We start from the raw sequence: 6,000 nt of genomic DNA, 5'->3' as shown, positions 1-6,000 counted from the left end.
GACTGCTTCGCGGCAATAATACCTGACACCTTTAGATACCAATACCATTAGTAGCAATGGTTTCGCGTTGTGATTGGATTTGGCTTACAGTTCTGCGTTCAATTATTTACTATACGTCAACCCCCCCTTAAAAATTGGGACTAATATAAAATCAGAAGAAGATGATTAATGTCTGAAATCAAAAGAATATTACGCACACATTAAAACACGGACGCTTCGTGTAGTTTTAAATCTATACTAATATTATAAGGCTGAAGAGTTTGTTTGTTTGAACGCGCTAATCTCAGGAACTACTGGTCCGATTTGAAAAATTCTTTCAGTGTTAGATAGCCCTTTTATTGAGGAAAGCTATAAGCTATGTAACATCACGCTAATATCAATACAAACGGAATACTAATAAATAATGTTTCAAAATCGTTTTTCTGTTTTTCCTTTCTACGCAGGTAAAATTTAGTGTTATGCAAAAAGTAACTATTCCACGCGGACGAAGTCGCGGGCAAAAGCTATGATTGTCTATAAAAGTTTTCGATAGGCGTTAAAATACAACTCGCGTATCAATCGTCGGGCTCCGCGTTGCGTTCTAACCAAAGAAATTGGCGCTCAAAAGGTATGCCAGTTCACAACCTGTTCCGCGGGGAGCCTCCCCGTTAGACACAACTTCAGTCCCCACGCAGCCTCCGATCAAGGCTGCACGCGTCTACGACGGGCTATCCAAAAAAAAAGACACCCATAAAATTCTGAAAAGTATTTGCGGGATTGCAGTGCTGTGCTAAAATTGTGTTTAAATATAATAAATACTAATATCAGTTTATGTTTGTGTGTGTTCTGTGTCCATTGATTTTCGGAGGTTCGTATTCGACCCGGTTTATTCGCTTATCATCGGTTAGAATGTAGGCATGCTGTTAGTGTTTATGCGGTAGTCCCGTGTTATGTTTAATTCAGAAGTCTTCTTGGAATTTCAATTAGTATGATAATGCTCGAAAATGTCAATCAACTTTGCTTTTGAATTTGGAAAGAAACGTTTTCTGCGTTATCCTGTGCGCGTTATCTTATTAATAGAATTTTATTTTTGTATACAAAATAACGTATCAAATAATATAGATATAGAGATAGCATTATTTAAGTCATATACGGCATAAAAAAGTGTGATGGTATGTTAAAAGTAATCTTTTTCAACTCCAGGTCATATGTATGTATTGACACCTCCTAATACCGTTTTTAGGTGCGTCTATTACTTCCCCATTCCTCTGATCGCCTAAACATATCACCAGGTGTGCCTGTATTCATAGATTTAGATCTGGTAACTATTCCAACGGTGTTCTATCTTTTTCAGTGGGTTAATAAATAAAAGTATTGAATCGTAAAAAAAATCGTCAAAACCCATTTAAATTAAATTCCTTTCTAAGTACTAAGCTACTTAAAAATTGTTTTCAAATAATTTATATTTAGTACTTATTTGAAAGTATCCGCCCAACGTATATTTGATTAGTCCATTCATAGTACGGTATTAGTATGTTTGATGAATAATTTTCTCGAAATGTAACCGACATGTAAAAAGAAGTATTCGTATGTTAACCGTCGGGAGCTTTAAGCTTTCGATTAAAGCGCATTCAATGCAAAGCGACGCTCGCCTCTCCCGGTTCAGTTCGGATACATATATTTTTTGTATAATTTATAGTACTATTAGGGTTTCGCTAACGGCATATTGAAAGGTTTTCGATGTTTAGCAATTTTAATAAATTTATTAATTATAGCGGCAGTTACTTTGTAACTTAGCGTAGATTGGCACATAGGTCTAGGTCTTAGGCGGAATGCAGCCGTCTATTTGACGCATAAAGCCAAAACTGAGGCTTTTAAATAAATAAATAAATAAAAATATTGTATATACATAGTGTAGGATCTTTTAAAATACGTACTATGTATTACTTGACAAGGAAATGAGATTCTAAGTACTTATATTTAAACATTTCTATTACTTCTTAAACTTTATTATTAAGTTTCTCATAATTTACATCACTGAAAATTTTTGGATTAGCAATTTTTTCTTTATTTGTAAATACCAAATCGCTTGAAAACCGTTAACATTCGGTAATATATTAGGGGGATCTACAGGGATCTACAGTTGGATGTTAGCCCCCTCTGTCTGAACCGTTGGAAATACGCTGAGCCATTAATACGTATACCAATATACAGATATTGCTTATAGTTAACCATATTTTGGGTTTTTACAACTTTCATAACTTTAAATTAACACACATTCATATTTTAGTTTCACTGTAACATTACTATAACAATATTCGATTAATATCTAAGGCAAATTGGTTAGGCATTTATAGCAAAGAATTTTAATAAGTCTTTTAGAATAAATACAAAATTATGTAACGTAAAATGTGATCAGCTGTATCAAACGAAAAATTCATTAGAAGTAAAGCTTATGTCAATTTAAAGGTTTTATTTTTATTTAAAACCGCGCAAATGATTCGGAAAAATATTCTTTACAATTCAATAAAAAAATTAAAAATACACATATTTATTTTCTTGTAAGCAAGAACTAATTTCAATTGGTATTTTAATAATATGGGTGTTGAATTAATGCTCTAGTATTTAGGTATATAATTCTAAAATTTATCGAATTGCAATGCTTTTTTGAACGCGATTTTGAAACAAACTAGACAATGTACTATGTTCGTATAGGGTTATTAAAGTTTAACTACTTCTGATTGATTGAATATTATATTGATATTATATTGAATATAATAACATTAATATATTTAACATTATATTTATTTATATATTACCGAAATATGTAACACAATCAATTGTTAACAATATTATGAAAAACGATTTTTTATGAACTCGCGGCTCATCTGGTTTTAAGGGATTCTCGGAGCCCATAGACATTAACGTGAATTCCGCCAGCCACTTTGAGACTCCAGGTCTATCTCAATTGTTTAGTGACGTATGTCATTACGCATGTCGCTTTTGCGGGTTTGATTTTTAATACACGATTTTATTTCTTTACCATGGTATTAATTTCGCAACATCTGTTAAGTAGATACGTATTTATAATATTAGAAAAAAATTATACCTGCCTGTAAGATTTGAATACTGATATAATTGCATCGCTCGGTACATTTACACAAGGCATCTTTTATTATCCTATTTATTATATTATTCTATTCATTCCTATTCCTATTTATTATATTATCCTTTAAGCCACGACAACTTCGATAAATGAAATAAAATCATAATTATTTAGGAGTTTTTCAATCAAATCTGAGCGCATCCAATCAGATATCCTTCGTTACATTATCTTTGAAGATATTAAGTTGTTAATGTTGATCACTCACAATCGTATTGGTTTTCGTAGCCAGCAAAATATTCCCGACTAATACGATTATCAAGGTATCCAGTGTCCGGCAACCGTGTTGCCCTTGGCCTTATAAATATATAGCGCTATTTAACTAAAGCACGCATTGTTCCATTCTTGTTGGCGTGACGGCGTTAGCTGAAATAAGTAGCTAAGCTTTAGCATTCTCATGCCGGTGTTAAGGCATGCTGTGAGGCTGGACGGTTACCACCATTCTGCCGCATTCTCGAAGCTTTCAATTCAAAGGACTAGAGAGTTGTTGTATCAGAATTTTAATCAGATAGCTGCAGTTTTGTTTCACGTGTGAAAGTAGGTGATGATCAGTTCTCGGTAATGAAGTTTTTTTTTTGTAAATGAGCGCCGATAATTGAGTCGTCTATTATCAAAGGTGGCAATCTGTGTATTTGGACAAAAAAATGTTATTGATATGGCGATACAGATTGATTTGAATATAATCGTCTCCTTCAAAGAATACGATTCAAACCTGCATTAAATAAAGGTTAATACTTAACCTGTTATTTATCTAAGATGTCGCTCAGAAGAGTTTTGTGACTGCCAATGGAATACAAAGTCAATAATTCGTTTTTCTGATTTACCAATAATTGTCCAAAAGTCACATTGCCGGCTTTGATAATAGTCGACTCAATTTAGAATTCAAACAAACCTAACCTAAATATCAGCTCGCTGAGTTTCTCGCCGGATCTTCTCAGCGGGTCGCGATTCCGATCCGGTAGTAGATTCATTCGCGAAGCAATTGCTCTTGAGTTGTTAGGTCTCCTTTGGAGGCGCTCGGGTAGTTTTTAGCAAATCCCATCCCTCCTGGCTGAGCCCTTGCTCGCCCACCTGCCCTGGTAAAACTGGCAAGGCCTCCAGGTCACCAGTAATCTCTCAAACATAAAAAATAATTCAAGTATGCATAGATGTAAGTTTTTTTTAATTTTAAACAGGCTCAGAGTTTTAGGTTGAGCCCGTGCAATATTTTGATAGTTTTCGATAATCACACAATACGAAGCTCATTTCAAATAACAATTTAATTTTCATTCAAATGAAATTCTCTAAAATGACTTACTCAATGTAATTATGAAAGTGAATAAAGAGATAAAAAGACGTTTTAAAAATGTTGCCGCCAAATTAATTTACTGTCGTTAGTTTTAATTGTATCATTTCACAGAAGGCAAAGGGATTTTTATGGCCAATGAGGACCTACCTGATAGTAAGGTGAAGTACCTACTTGCTTTTGCAGTAACTGACGGTTGGCTTTAAAAAAAAAGTAAAATGAAATAAATTTCAACAAAAATTACTTCATTACAAGTCATATTACATTCTTTATAGGATTTTCAATAGTTCAATGAACGAAATCGCCTTCCCTAGTACTGAATATACTATTACCACCCTTAATTTACAAGTTATTCATGCAGTTGTTCTACCAAAGCATATGAGACTTCAATTTTGTATCAGTTTTATAATATTTTCGATAAGGTTATAGGTTCCGATAAATATTGCAAATGCTCAAAAAAAACCGTGTTTAAATTGTAGTTATTACATTGTGTATTTGAATGTATATGTGTATGTGCGTATATGTACACCGCCCGTAATTTGTTTCCGAAAGATTCTTGTCGACCTGATGATTGTCTGGAAGAGGTTGCTCTTGGCGATAAGACCGCCAATTGTACTTTTTTGTATTTAATGTATCGCATTGTTTATTTTTTTTTTGGTGTACAATAAAGAACACACTCTCTCTCTCTCTGTAATCAGGATGACGTTAAAAAAGTTTTTTTTTTAAATCATAATTTAATCAAAAGCACAACGATACAGAATTAGCCGAAATAACACAATCGATGCTACTACGTTAAAATACGGCAAGTTAAATGATTAAATCCGAGGACGGCCGGTCGCCCAGACGGTCAGGTTTCGCTCAAAGACACAGAGCCACACACGTAAAAACACCATAACCGAAATTTAAGAATTCCACCGGTGACCGGCTCAGTGCGAAGACTTGCTTATAACTCATCGCAAGATCTCACATAGCGAGTGTTGGGGACGTATTTTAGAATTTTTGATGCGACCGAAGCACGCATGCGCGGAGTTTTTGACACTACTTAGTTTAGAATACTGCTGCTGCCTTTCCTAAAGATTCTCGTCGTAATAAGTAGTATATGTGTGTCGAGAGAAATGAAAGAGTATTTTAAAATATTGAATCGTTTGAAGATTGTTTTTTTATTTATGATTAGAGACGATTTAGAAATAATGTCTTTGGCTCTTCATTGTTAGTGGTATGCGCGTGATATTATATTATCGTTTTTAATTATCCACCAATTTAATTGTCTACATTTAACTGAAGTTTAAATTCTTCAATATTTATTAAAATGAGATAACTGTTGACTGTGGGATTATAACGGTCCCCTTTTTTTTAAATATGCCTTTCCGAAGATAATAGTTTTTTTTGCATGTCCTTTGTTCATTTTGTTTTGTTTTTTTTTTATAACTAAAAATGTATGATCCTTATTATATTGGCTATATTTTCGTAAAGCATTCGTCCGACTTTAATGAACTTTGGCACAGGTGTATTAGCGCTTTAGAGAAGGTTTATGTTTTAGTGTCAGGTACCTAATACTAAAATATTAAGAGCT

At 33.5% G+C, this 6,000-nt stretch overlaps 1 protein-coding gene across 1 annotated transcript in view; it reads left to right on the top strand.

The window, feature by feature from the left end:
• The first annotated feature begins 654 nt into the window (after window positions 1-654).
• Window positions 655-6,000, top strand: part of ds (dachsous cadherin-related 1) — a 339,468-nt gene continuing 334,122 nt past the window's right edge. The window contains exon 1 of the mRNA XM_028174914.2: window positions 655-847. The gene's annotated coding sequence lies outside the window, so the exon portion shown is untranslated. The remainder of the gene's footprint in view (window positions 848-6,000) is intronic.

The sequence above is a fragment of the Bombyx mandarina genome, chromosome 12 (assembly GCF_030267445.1).
Source record: "Bombyx mandarina strain Sakado chromosome 12, ASM3026744v2".
Taxonomy (NCBI): domain Eukaryota; kingdom Metazoa; phylum Arthropoda; class Insecta; order Lepidoptera; family Bombycidae; genus Bombyx; species Bombyx mandarina.
This window is presented reverse-complemented; position numbering and strand designations above follow the sequence as displayed.